Source organism: Etheostoma cragini, chromosome 11 (genome assembly GCF_013103735.1).
Source record: "Etheostoma cragini isolate CJK2018 chromosome 11, CSU_Ecrag_1.0, whole genome shotgun sequence".
NCBI classification, from domain to species: Eukaryota; Metazoa; Chordata; class Actinopteri; order Perciformes; family Percidae; genus Etheostoma; species Etheostoma cragini.
Window position 1 is genome coordinate 18,757,369 of NC_048417.1, and position 14,462 is coordinate 18,771,830.

A 14,462-nucleotide genomic window follows, 5' to 3' on the forward strand; every position below is an offset into this window, starting at 1 on the left:
TTCCTGTAATTGCTAGTTGTTTCATTCCCTTTCTGGGTAATAGGCACTGTGGAAATGAATACAGGTACTATTTGGATGAGACTGGAGCACGAAGTCATTCAGGCAGAGATAATCCTGCATTGGCGTAAATGAAGAAATAGACACTTACTCTCAGTTTTGGCCACACAACGATAATGAGAGCTCAATACATCCTCAGACATCTTACAGTGTTGCAATGATCACCGTTTTCATCTCCTGTCCCTTCTGGGTTCTTAACCCTTTAACAATGAACTTGTATTAAAGGCAGGTAGCAAGTACATATAAAACAGCATTCACATGTGTGTGCATGCTGGGTTTTTTTTACGTTGTGTTCACTTCCTCAGAAGCATTTGTTTGCTCTCTCATGAAAAGGCTGTCATGTCTGTTTCTTGTGAGGCGTTAACTGGTAACGTGTGGTTCTCCCTCACAGGGCACACAGTCTGGGATTGAAGAGTCTTCTCCCAGTAAAGCAGGATAGATAATATTCTACACAAGCATACGTTCTGAATAGTCTGGATCAATGGAAGCATATTTCTAGTAAAATTGCCTGAAATGTTCTCTTTTTAACATCTTGTATGTGCACAAAATTAAATGACTAATTTATCATTAATGGATGGTTGGACGAAGTAGGACATTTTATTCACATCTTCAGATATTCTTTTACATCCGCTGCTGTTCTAACATGATGTTCTGACTCACTTGGCAAGACAGGTACTTCATTTCCAGGTGCTTCCTCAAAACTCCAGTGGGCAACAGTGCTTAACAGCAGCTATCTGCTACAGTATATAATGATGACACTAAGCTAGACCTTAGACCCTCACTGAAGACAAGGTAAAACTCCCCCAAAGCCTCCATTAGAAGGCAAAAGGAGAGAAACCTTGGTAGGACATACACAAAGTGAGATCCTCCTCAAGGGCAATCTGTTAATGGGTTCCGAGAGTGGGCTGGTGGCTGATTGTCTCTGTTGTTAGATAGTGGAGGTCAACTCTGGATAAGAGATTCAGTTGGCTGCCTACAGAGTAGAAAGTAACTTGGTATACAGGGAAGGTGTGATTTGTCAGAGTGGCGGTCAGCACCTATGAGATGTGTTGACTTTATTTAAACATCACTGTATCACTCATCATCAGTGTAATCCCTGTCACCATCACCTGAAAGGAGATCATTCCATTTCCAACTGAACCTTTTACCGTCTTCCTCATGTTTGTTGTCTTTGCGTGCCCTCTTCATGGATCCTCCAGGCAGAGGGTTAACCATGACATCTGCATCGGACTGGTTGACCCCATGTCAACCTCAGTAACAACTTCCGACTGGTTCTATGGGACATATATTAACACACAAAGTCCCGTCTCAAGCATCTGGAGCTTCTTTCTTCCTCCTCATCATTCTCAAAGGAACAATTGACAGCAGCAATATGATTGGCACACAGAGGTCATGTCATGTAGATAAATAAGTAGAAGATTCAGTAGTCTTTCTGATTGAACTTGCGCTACGCTTTATTTCATTAGATCTGTGTAAATTCCTTAGCTTAGTGTAAAGGGAATGCCTGCATGCTTCCACAATCTAGTCACATTGATTTTTTTTTTTTTTTTTTGTAGAGCACTGCTTAGAAACATTGAGTGGCTGATCATGACAAAATGCAATTCATTATTAAAGCATTGGCTACTTGCCAGCTGGTTGCAACAAGGTTTTCAAATTTGTGCGTTCAGAACTTGATTCAATTTCTTCCTTGGCCTTACGCAAGTAACACATTTGTTCTTCAAAAACTCAATTACTTCACAAACCTTGCTGAAATCCCTCAATAATTATGCATGTGATAAAAGCCTAGTGCAGCTGCTACTCCTGATTGGCCGATCAGGGGAACTGAAGCAGTGCTTCTGGATGTCCACTTAACAGCTGAATGGCTGGCTCACCATAAAGAAGGGTTGCTCCAGGGTCTTGGTTAGAGTAAGGCATCCAAATTGAACTTAAAATAATATTGAGATATAACTAAAGAACTGTTAATGAAGATGACACTGACATTGTACTTGAGCAAGCAAAGAGTCCTGCAAAGAAATCCTATATGTGGTCAATTATGTGTCATTACCATGCTTAATGGAATTGTGAAGGGTTCTGCCAGAAGTGCAAAGAACCATTTTAGTAAAGAGTGTACATAAGAGAGAAAGGCAACTTCAAACAAAGCAAACACATTATGTGCCAGCCTCAGTCGGTTCCTCAACAGGCCTTATCTGTGCCTCCATTATTTGATATTATATGATCTAATTGAAAGTGGACAGCGGAAATGATTTTGGTGCAATTTTGCCATGATCCAGCCTCTGTTTACAGATCAGTGCAGACAGGTGAATGTATAAGATGCGCCGAGGCCTCTTTAGAGTATCAAAACCAGGCTGGGTAAAAGCCATTTGATCCCATCTGTAAACAGAGCACTGAGGGTCACAAGACTGCAGTGATGAAGAGCAAACCATTTAGACTTCCTTCAAGCATTCATTTGTTTAATCAAACCTGAAGTGAAATTGTTTGGAAACACACAATTTACCTTACCGCATCAATCCAGAGTTCTCGCGAGAGCACAATTTGATTGCGAGTCACTCTGGCAATGACTAAAGATACTCATTTACTAAACCCTTGTAACCCTTGTGTGTTGTTGTGATTGGTCGTAGTGTTATCCAATTGCGTGCAGTGAGATTTTTCAATTGCACGCTTGGTGCCGCCCATTTAGTTAGGCTATTTTCATTGCTCAGTGCCAGACCCTTAATCTTTCAGATTTGGGTCTGGATTTCCAGGCTATGGCAACCTTCAGACAATGACAAAATTTCCACCGTTACCAGGGCAAACCTAGCCGTCTAATGGCTATTACATCATACATAGACGGAGTTGAGAGTGGTATAAATTTTCTCATCTAACTCTCAGCATGAGCGCAAATAAGTATATATTTCCCAAGATGTCTATCCATCCTCCTACTAGCAACTCCTGACATTCAGTTCAACAGACGCTTTCTCATCATTTCTGTTATGCAGTAACAGAGTATCCCCTCCATCCATCAGCATGCAGTCACTTTACTGCCCTTTCCAATCACACACTTTTGTGAGCAGGTTACTGCTTTATGTTATCCACAAAGAAACATGATTTTGGAAAAAATGTATGATGAAAAAATTGTTCCATAGTTTCCTCACATTGACAGATCAGTAACAATGTAAGGCTGAATTTGGTAGTAAAAAGTAAGTTTGTTACTTCTCTTTTTAATACTGTATGACATACTTAGGAGTGGCAGTAGCTCAGTCGGTGGGTTGGGTCCTCATAAGTTCCAAAGTACAGAGTGTGGATTGGTAGCTGGAGAGATGCCACTTCACTTGGACATTGCCAGGTGCTCTTGAGCAAGATACAGTACCCCCCCCCAAACGCTCAGGGCGCTGGTCCAGCACTGGCAGCCCACTCACTCTGACATCGGGAGCATGTGTGTGTGTGCACTTCAGGCCTGTGTGTAGTGATTACCACCAAAACAGAGTGTAAATTGTAATTTCACCACTGGGGATAAATAAACAGCATTAATTAAATTAATAAATTAAATTAGGTCAGATGCAACTGACATTATGGCTCACTAAAGCATGTCTCTCTCTCTCTCTTTCTCTCTCGCTCTCTCTCTCTTTCTCTTGCTCCCCCTTTCTCTTCCATGACTTTTACAAAAATCAACCCCAAATGAAATTGACCTACCTTTGAGGTTTGTTTAAATACTTTCTATCATTTGTTGTACCTAGTTGTTTTCTGAATTGCACGAATGAACAGACATTGGGGCAGAAAGATAAAATTCTGGAGGGAAATAAAAGAAACTGGTGTTGCTGGTCATGTTTGAAAATCTGTCAGTTTGAGTTGTCACACAGAGCTGCTGCCAGTTAGGGAAAATCTATTGACTGTTTTTGGTCAGAAGACACAGACTGAAATTGCTGCAGCAATCTGCAAATTCACTTCATACATTTGTGTGACATATCTGCTACAGAGAGAGACTTTGCCCAAAAGCCAATTGAAGTTTGGCTAAGACCTCAAGGACATGGAGCGCTGGTGATAAAAACCACTCGAGCCAGATTTAGAAACACAGAATGCCAGGTGGTATTATATGGTTTTAAGTCATAAAAAATGATTATTTTTCCTGCAGATAAATACAGCCACCTCTCTCAGGGACTGTTGTCTCGAATCCATGCTGTGTGTTCCTATGCCCATAATGAAATTGTCATTGATGGAAGATGCTCTTGTTCCTTCATTCAGGGAGTATGTGAGTGTGTGTTGGCATTGACGGCAGTTCATTAGATTAGACTAGTATGATCTGTATCTGTCTCTGTTTTTTAGCACCCTGGTTAGAGTGACAGCTATTCAAAGAGTGAATCATCTCCTCACAACTGAACTGGACACGTATTTGTGGTTGTGTACAACTGGGCTTTTGGATGTATGTATTTGCATGTGAGCGGTCTTTTTAATGTGTGGCAGCAACCTCTATTATCCTATTTTTGAACCCAAACATGGCACTTTCACTGCCTTCCTGTCGTTTGACTGGACTGAGGGAGCACTGAGCGAAAGCCAGAGCCACTGCAATCTGCGGTAATGTGTCGACTGGCAGGGACGTTTATAGAGCCTGACTGAAGTGCTTTTAGACACCTGACACCCATGTCAATTTTTAAACTGATCCTGCCAGGATTTTAGTGCTGACACAATATATTTTGACCATTTGTATGTTAAAAACTCTGAAACACAAGGAGGCATGAGCAGTGTTACAAAAAGGCCTTGTAAACAGCTTTTGGACCATCAAAGGTCACGAAAATATGCCAGGGAAAGGCAGAGTTTTTTGTGATTGTTTACGGGCAAAAATCCTTAACAATGCGGTGCGTTTTCTTAAAAAATGCGATTGAATAGGCGGGATAATTATGCAATTTTACGCAATGAAATTTAGGGAACTCGCAAAAATTGCGGGAACTCGCAAAAATTGCGGGAACTCGCAAAAACTGCAGTTTGATGAAAAAGAGACTGTGTTTGTCTTGTCGTATAAAAACTTCATAACGTTCCCACAGCAACAGGGGAAAATGGCTGCTCTTGTGTGAAGTAAACGCAAAAATTTTTTAACTTTCTGCTATAGATAAGATACTTTAGCAATCCCTTAACCTATTATCTAGCCTCATCATCAGGTCCAAAGTTTCATTTACCCAATACGGTTGACGAAATACCTGCTATAACTAATTGCGTTATCGTCAGCCTCAACTTGTGCTTGTGCATGCCAACAGCATAAGATGGTAAACATGGAAAACATTATATCTGCTTAAAAGTAGCGTGTTAGCATGCTCAAAGAACCACTGTGCCCAAGTACAGTCTCACAGTGGCTGTAGACTATTAGTCTTGATACAACGTTTGAACAAAGGCAGAAGAACATCCATGCCCCCCCACGGCTATGACAATACTTACACTCAGCAATCTGTAAGTACGAGTCTGAGCAAAAGAGAGAAACGTTTGGGGATGTTTTTACCCAAACTCTCTTTATCGAGCTACAAGACTGTGAAAATGTGGCATGTGTCAATGGCTGCACAATATAATGCGCTCAAAATGCAATTGCCCTGCACTATAAAGCTAATAATATTCGATTTTTGTTGAGGCTGAGCCGGAGTGGTGTGATTCAGCTTGTTGGTAATTGTTGAAGCTGTGGTTTGTGGTGTTGTGTAAGGAGATCTTGAGAATCAAAGCTGTTCATGCAAATAGTTCATTTCAGAGCACTAAAGCAAACAGCAAGAGAGCAATACAACATCCCCTCTGAATTAGATTTAAAGATGTTCACCAGTGATCAGTGATTAAAACAAGTGCTTTTTATGTTTGCTAAATCATGATTTATTTGTGTGTGAATCTGCCTCTACATCATCCCCCCCGCCGGAGCCAGAAATGTGGGGCTCATTTATTTATTTTTGTGTCTCTGTGTAAACCCTTGGGTCGTTGTGTGTGTGTGTGTGTGTGTGTGTGTGTGTGTGTGTGTGTGTGTGTGTGCATATTCCAACATCCCAAAAAAGAATCTTAATCCTATCCATCCATCTTCATCCGCTTAGCCTGTATCGGGTCGCGGGGCAGCAGCTCCAGCAGGGGACCCCAAACTTCCCTTTCCCGAGCCACATCAACCAGCTCAGCCTGGGGGATCCTGATGCATTCCCAGGCCAGGTTGGAGATATAATCTCTCCGCCTAGTTCCGGGTCTTCCCCGAGGCCTCCTCCCAAATCCTATCCGAAGTTATTTAATGACCATGTTGTCCAGGGCTTTTTCTCTTTTCTGTATGTCCGGGACATGCTGCTCTCTGCCACACCAACATTTAAGTCATTTCAGCTGCTTACAGAACTTATCAATACGTTGGTTGTTGTTTGGATTTTAGCTAAAAAAAAATGCAGCTTTATTGTTTGAAGGCCAATTTGTACAACTACAGCAGCAATAACTTTACTCGCCTGTAGATGCTACACATCTGCTTTTCTTCGATAAAATGTCTGTTGACCTGCAGTTAAAAAGTCCACAATGAATGGACTATTTCCAAAGGACTCTCAACCAGGAGACGTTTGTGTAGGAAAACACAACTTTGTCACCTTCTCTATCATGTGTGTTATGACATCATGTACATACTTTCACAAGGAAAGTATGTAACAAATGTACTCTTTTTAATCCAAACCACAATCGTTTATTGAACATAATAATTTATTTTGTTACCTCAACCTCAACAAGCAGTGTGTTTAGCTATGAAGTTGGAACTTGCTGCCCCCACGAAGGCATGCTAATTTATTAAACGCATCTATGGGTTGTATTAAAGGGTAGGAACAAATTACCCAAGTGGTTGTATGGTTTGGAATATTGTGGCTAAATCCTGTTAACTTTAATATATGTACTACATCAATGATTGCCAGGGAACAACACAATGGTGGTTCAAGGTGTTCTGTTTTGAAAGCCCCAACAAAGAACAGATCACTGTGTCTTTTGTTGCAGCCTTCAGAAAGCATCATGTGATGTCGTTGCCTTGGCCAGCTCTACCAATACCTACTTTACCGGTAATGATTATGTAATGATGGCATTGAAGAAGCCGTGCCACCCTTCTGTCTCTTACTGACTAATAGCAGATGATGGAGAGCACAGTTCTCTCATGTTGTGCAAGTGTGGCCCAAGGTTGCCTTACACATGCAGTCTACCTTCACTACTGTTCCCACACTCTGGATAGAACATTTGGTTAAAAGTATCTGTCTTGCACTTGATTTGCTATTCTGTAGGTGGTGAAATAGCTGATTTTCTTTGGAAATAATGGATTGAAGTTCAGAAAAAATGATATTTGAATGCTGTTTTACCAAGTGATCCTTCATCTCTAAAAACTCAAATGTATTGCCTCACAGTAGTAATTTAAGAGTGTGTCTACAAAAGAAAGACTTGAAACAATGCTACATTTAGATCTTCATTTTCTTTTAAATTTACATGTGGATCAGATCTGTGACACGAGGCGCACGCTTTCAGAAACACTCCAAAAATTCAAATGAGCCCTAGAGCTGTGTTGGGACACAGAGGCTTGCATCACCGCAGGTGATTGTTGGTGTCATCACAACTTAAGCTTCTTTTCCTGACCTGATACTATGCATCCACCCGTCTCCAACTTTGCATTAAAAACCTACAAAGCTAGAGGAACGAAAAAGATATCAACACCAATATGAATCGTGAAAGTGATGCCAAACACCTATAGAGCGTCCTCCCTTAATTCTCTCAAGCTTTTGTTACAGGTTGCTTAAAATCTACACATGTGAGAAGTCTGACATTGTGACTAAGTGATTACAATTCACAGTTGAAGAAGTTTAAATGTTCACCCTGATGCCTTGTGTGTGCAGTTGTATGTTCTCTGTGCAAGTTTGTTCTCCTGTTATGCAAGTCGTATTCATAAGTCATGCTTGCATTCATTTCAGAAATATTTCTCAGAATGTAGAAAAGAGAATTTGTGTACTATATAAAATCATTAGATGCTTGTGTTTTAAGATTGTGGGTTTCCAACCTCCACAGTGTGATGAATGCAAAGTGCTGGTCTCTCCATTGGAAAGGTGAGTAGATACTCTCTTACTTACATACTGTACAGAAAGGCTTTTTGCTATCCCTTTTAAAAGTGGGTAATTTCTGATTCCACCTTAGTTACCTAAAATGTTCTCAATGATTTCTATTGTGCTCCATGGCTTTGCAGTTTGAGACAATTCCTCTGTTTTTTTTGTCTCCCCGTTTCAAATCTTCGCAACAAGACAAACACATTGTATGGCAACAAAAACCGCACTGAATAAAACATGAGATTCTCAGTAAGAAGGCCAAACTGATGTAACCCCTTATTATTTTGAGCTGTCTATTCTATCCAAGCTAAATGAACAGCAGGCAACGCACCAGTTCCATAGTCTTGCAGAATACAGAGTTTGTGTGGTAAAACTGCTGACCTTGTTGCATAACTTGCATGACAGCATAGAGGAGTGAGTAAAATATGTACTGTATTAGGAGACATGCTAATCCTGTTGTTTTTTTGTTTTTTTTGCTGTTGCAAGCTTGAAATAATTGGAAGCCTTGGCTTTTATATGCTGCTTTGTACCTTATTACAATGTATATTTTGATCAAGGAAATACATGGAATGGTCTTTTGTTTTAGATGTAATGTTGATAAGCAAGACAGAACTGTCTGTTTTCGTGGAGCTCAAGACAATGACAAGCACGCATGCATGACTAAACTGTGACCATAGTTCAGTAATTCGGCTGTTTCATCTTCAGAAGTGAGAAGATAAGAAAAAAATGGTGCATTACGGATTAGCAACAAACAAGGGTGACTGTCAATCCTCTATTAACGGATCCTAATTATGTCTCTTTGTATTACAAAATGAACATTGGTGTGAGTGGGAAGGGTTAGTATTTCAAAACAATGAAGCAATAAAGATGGGTGGATAATTAGAAGCAGTTTGAAGGTATTAGGCAATAATTTTGGTTCTCTGTCGTGAAGGATGGAACTACAGTTTTTGATGTGACAGGAAAATTTGTAAAAAGTTGGGAGTCTGGGTAGCTCACCTGGTAGAACACTCGCCCGTTTACAGAGGCTTAGTCCTCGACGCAGCAACCACGGGGTCAGTTCCAACCTGCGCCACTTCCACCTCTCTCCCCTTCCTTGTCTAAGCTGTCCTGTCAAACATAAAGGCCTAAAATTAATATAAATAACCTCAAGCAGCTAAAATCATTATCCAGCACTGCCTGTACAAAACCAAAATCTCTTTACAATTTATTAGCTCCTGAAACATCTTATTAGTGTTTGCTTTTGACACCTGTTTGACACCTCCAAGACCTCAGAGGCAAGGGTGCAGACACACACTGTGTACATTTTACATCACATTTTATTACATTTGTTCATTTTATCAGTTATTAAGTTATTAATAAAACAGCTTGACAACCCCCAGCAATCTAATTTCTTGGACTTCATCAGCCAGCAGGAACAGACTTCCAGGTATATATCCTTGGTGGAAAGTTATAGCAAGAAAAAACAGCACACAAATATGTTATACTGTGGGCTACAGTCTTTCTCTGCTCCTTTTTGAATATCTGCATTTGTCCGATCGTTTCACTGGAAAGAGAAAAAAAAGTTGAATGTGAATTCAAGGCTTCCATCAGTTTGTCTCTATGCAGTTATTATACTGAAAGTTTTTATTATGGACCAACCATGTTCCAATACTCTGTAAAGGTTTGTACCATTTTAGATATAGTTGTTGTTTTATCATTTGACAGTAGACATTTTGTTTCCAGTGACTAATACAAGCTTGAGCTTTACTGAAGTGCTGTTGTAGGCAGCAGCCATCACACTGCTTCATCACCGTAGCCAAGACAAATGACTGCCATGCAAAAAGTGCCGGGCTTAGTAACCTATTTCATTTATTTATCAGCCTCAAGTTGTTGCCTTTCTTAGATTCAATAGAGCAAATATCTCCCAGGGTGAGAAAATCCAACATTTTCCGTCATGGTTCACATGTTTGAAAGATTCACATTTCACCAAGGATAAACCATCCCTTCATATGAATCGGTTATTGTCTGCTGGGTTCTTTTAAACTGTTTCTTGTCAATCCGCAGTGCACATCAGCCCACACATCACACCCAACTGTCCCCATTTTTATCTCCACAGCACGCAAAAAAACAATTTACATCCTAACAGTCAATCAAGGGAATTTGAACATCAATCAGGGATTTCTTACAGGACACATAATGTCTACACATTTGCATAACACCCAGCTCAATAAACAGCAGAGAGCTGCAGCGTTCAGAGGGAGATGAGTTGAGAGATGGATGGAAAATGTAACACAACACCTCCAACTCAAAGACAGGAACCAGCTCATTCCATAAGTCCCCAATCATGACCATCATCCGTACCCCTAATACGACCAAAATGACATCAACTGGCTCCTTTTGCATTAAAGGAATTTCCGGTGCTTTCATTGTTCCACCACTTTAATGAACCTTTCTGTTGCCTCTAGATGAAACCTGCAATGATTTCACACTTTCTCTGTGAAATGAGAGAACGTGTTACTGTGATACTGTGAACTAACTTGCTAATGTGAGCAAGGTGGACATTTCACACATTGTGTAATGCTATTAAATTCACACATCCTCCTCTGTAGGGCATTTTCATGTAGCCTACGCCTTTCATGTTTGACACAAACATAGGTCCAAAATCAACTTGAATCACGCCTGACCTGCTAAACATGTAAATCAAACAAGGACATTCAGGAGATTGTCAGTAGATCAAATCAGACTGAGTGGAACACGTGGTAAAATAGTGCCCCTCTTCTTGGTCACATGAAAAAGTGGCTTAACGTATCCTCAGGGATTCTTGTGAATCTTCTATTGCTTCAATATAACTGATGTTGAATAATCCTGTTCGTATTAAATACTCGAAAGATTGATTACATTAGGAATCATTAACTTATAAGATCTCTTAGAAAAAGTAGAAAATCGCTGGTTTTGGATAGTAACAGGAGGTGTTTAACACGATTAGTTTTAAATAGTTTTCAAAGTCAAAAACTACATTCATATTTGTGTGTGAGTGTGACTACACAGATTTTAAAACTGCATTAAATATTCTCTTTTTGACATATCTTTTTAGCCAAATTCCACCATATGGAATCCCAAATTACCTTCATGAATAATATATTGTGAGATTAAAATACGGTCACAATGAACCACTGACACACACGCGACCTTTATGAAGTAGCCTATCACAGAAAATAATATCGACTTGCTAAAGAAAGCGCTTGTCTCCAATTTGCCTTAGTTGCTGGAGGTCTGTTATTACTCTTATCTTGTCTTCACACCTCCTCCTCACTGACGCACCTCTCTCTGAGCTCTAGCCATCGGTTATGAGCGCGCTCCCGTCTGCGCGCCCGCGCACCTTTCCTTCGACACAGTAATCGAGTGTCTGCGTGAACGTCGCTGAGCTGTGAATGGACATTAGGGAATGTAATGTTCCTCTGCCCCTCTCTGGTGTCTTCTATCGTTTATTCTCTGCAACGGAAGCCGGGTAAGTTATTATTTTGCAGGTTGCACATTTATTGAAAGTAAGGCTGTCATGCAGTTTCTGAATTCATGAACCGAAATTGGAAAGTACTTTATAGACGGGCGCAATGTGTACGTGCACATTAGGTTTAATTGACATGACATAGCCTACATTTCCAGTTGTCATCTTAATTGGCTTTTAAACATTGTACTCATCAACGTTGTAAACCTAAGCAGAGCACCAACACTGCCTCCTCCTTTGTGCTGACTATAACTATTTTACTGCGTGTAATGAGATAAAGTCTAGGCTTGATGATCCCATAGACATGTTGTAACCTGTAATGCATCTATGCATCTGTATCTTTCTAGAATTTTTTGCCAATGTGTCCAATCCATTTACTGTTTTTTCTCGATCACTGTTTGATAATCAGAAGGTGATTTAATTATGTGAGAGAGAAAACAATAGCCTATAGCTTCTGTTAGACAGAGTGATTTGTATTGACTGACTGTTGGCAGGATCTCAATAATAATAATAATAACAATAATAATAATAACTTGAATTTATATGGCGCTTTTCATGAACTCAAAGCCGCTTACCAGAACTGAATCCTCAAGAGGGAGTCATGATGAGGAGATTCCTCTTCTTCTGGATGCTTAATCTCAAAGCAAAGGCTCTACAGTGGCTGCATGTGTTTGTGATATTCACTAGTCTATGTCCACGTACTGTATCTGCTCAAAATTAACTTTACATCTGGTGTATACTTTATTAAAAGCAAGCAACGTGCCCTCCTAAGACCCATTGGAATTTACCTGGGAATCTGTTCTGCTGCAATGAAATAGTTATTTAAACCAACAACCGGTCCACTTCCGGGACTTTTCTGGACCAAACCTACAACATGATATGTAGTGTGTTTAAGAAGGATAGTGTGTGCAGTAGAAATAGAATGCAAAAGGGAGAGCCTAGAATTTTAATGGGAGTGTGTGTGTGTGTGTGCGTTTGTGTGTGTGTGTGTGTGTGTGTGTGTGTGGGCCAGGTTTAGCTATATTTGTGGGGACCAAAAACTGTGAACACAGTATACTTATGGGGACCTGACAGCTTTGTGGGGACAAAATGCTGGTCCCCTTAACGTTAAAGGGCTTTTTGAGGAATAAGACTTGGTTTTAGGAGTAGGGTTAGAGTTAGGTTATGGTTAGGGTTAGGGTGAGGGTTAAGGTTAGGCATTTAGGTTTGATGGTTAAGGTTAGGGTAAGGGGCTAGGGAATGCATTATGTAAATGACTGGTCCCCACAAAGATAGCCAGACACGACTGCGTGTGTGTGTGTGCGTGCATTGCACCATATGTGTAGGATACAGTCAGACTGAGTTGGTGTGATGAAGAAACAGTGAGGGAATCAGGGCGGTGAGTGACTCGCAGGCTTTTCCATGTATATTCCCAGGAAAGTTAACAGAAAGGATGCAAAGTCTGTTCTTCTGCATGGCAGCTGGACACTTCACACGCCCATCTGCCATCCTAGCTCTTTGTACCTAACTAAATAAAGGAAACACCACTTCCCGCGTCATCACTGCACACTGACATTGGATGTAAATATGGACATATTATGGGTAGGCCCATGCATGCTCACAGCAAAAATCTATGCAAATGTCAGTACAGTAAAGCTAGGAATTGGACTGCAGTGGAGGACATATTATTGAGGACCCTTTCATTTAATGACTTGAAATATTGAAGAAGGTTTCCACAGTGAGCTCTTTTCGGCCGAGGAATCGCATATAATCATGGTACTTAATTCAACGGGGGGAGTTATCTCCAAAAGAAAAATAATGGACACCAGTGATGGGTAGCAGTGTGAAACCAAGGACACAGTGGGACTTCTGATGATATGAGGGCATGAGCAAGTATTTACTGTAGTACATCCTGTAGCACCCTTTTTTTCTGTGGGGAGCTGACAATCCTTATTTTTCTCTACTGATACTGATGATGATACTTGTCTAGTGGTCGATACCCAAGAAAAGAAATGGCAGCAGTCATGAAACACTCGGAGGGTAAGAGACAGTTTAGCGAAAGCAAATGGGGGTTTGACAGTAAAAAATGAAACATGTCAAACATTTACAAATGCTCTCCACTCCACTAATTCTCTACTAATTTGACTAACAGTCATCCAGGTGAAAAAGATGAAAGCATCCTTGCAACTGTATGTAAACCTGCACATGACATCAACATTTCATTGAGCCCAAAAGTGAGAGGTAGCTGAAAAATGTGACTTTGAGAAATCCTGAGAGGTGATTTTAGTAGAGCATGCTATTTACTAATGTATGCTAAAGTAACAAGAAAAAAGAGAGAGAAAACAATGCTGCCGTTGAATCTCCTGCTAACTGGGTGTTGTGGCATTGTGCTTTGAATATTTCGAAAACTTTGACTAGTGAATTATAACCTGTGACAGCCAACTGGCAAACAAAATACTGTAGCGGGGCCAATTTGAAGGTCGAGAGGACATGGTTGCTTATTTTTGCAATGATGTTAAGCAAGTGTTTCCCCTCTATTTATTTTGTTTATAGCCTGATGGATCTAAGTGGTGAACTAAAAGTTAATTGATCTGAAATAACACTAAGAGGTTTGTAATATATGGCTGGTACATGAACAACCTACACAGCTCCATATTTTTAATTAGGCCCACTGTTTGTGTTTTATAATGCTGGTTTTGCTCATATGTGCACTATCGATTACATCACAGAATGCAACCAAGTTTAAATAACAGAGCCTTATCTTCTCTGACAGGATAGGAATGTTTAATACATTTCTGTTTGACCTTTCTTGTGACATAGCTGTCTTTAGCGTTAATTATAATTTCAGTAGGACAGAGGAAGTTTGTGTAACTGACATGCTTTTATGGTCCAACTACGTAAATCGATGA

At 40.3% G+C, this 14,462-nt stretch overlaps 1 protein-coding gene and 1 long non-coding RNA gene across 3 annotated transcripts in view; one reads left to right on the forward strand and one right to left on the reverse strand.

Moving 5' to 3' along the window:
* LOC117952826 lies at positions 1–12,429 on the reverse strand. Its single transcript, XR_004658513.1, has 4 exons — positions 12,418–12,429; positions 5,055–5,145; positions 1,161–1,166; positions 1–12 (listed from the first exon to the last, which is right to left on the reverse strand). It is a non-coding gene; the product is annotated as an uncharacterized LOC117952826 (long non-coding RNA).
* htr1fa (5-hydroxytryptamine (serotonin) receptor 1Fa) overlaps positions 11,452–14,462 on the forward strand; it is a 19,305-nt gene continuing 16,294 nt past the window's right edge. For both annotated transcript variants that reach the window (XM_034885382.1, XM_034885384.1), the window contains exon 1: positions 11,452–11,577. The gene's annotated coding sequence lies outside the window, so the exon portion shown is untranslated. The remainder of the gene's footprint in view (positions 11,578–14,462) is intronic.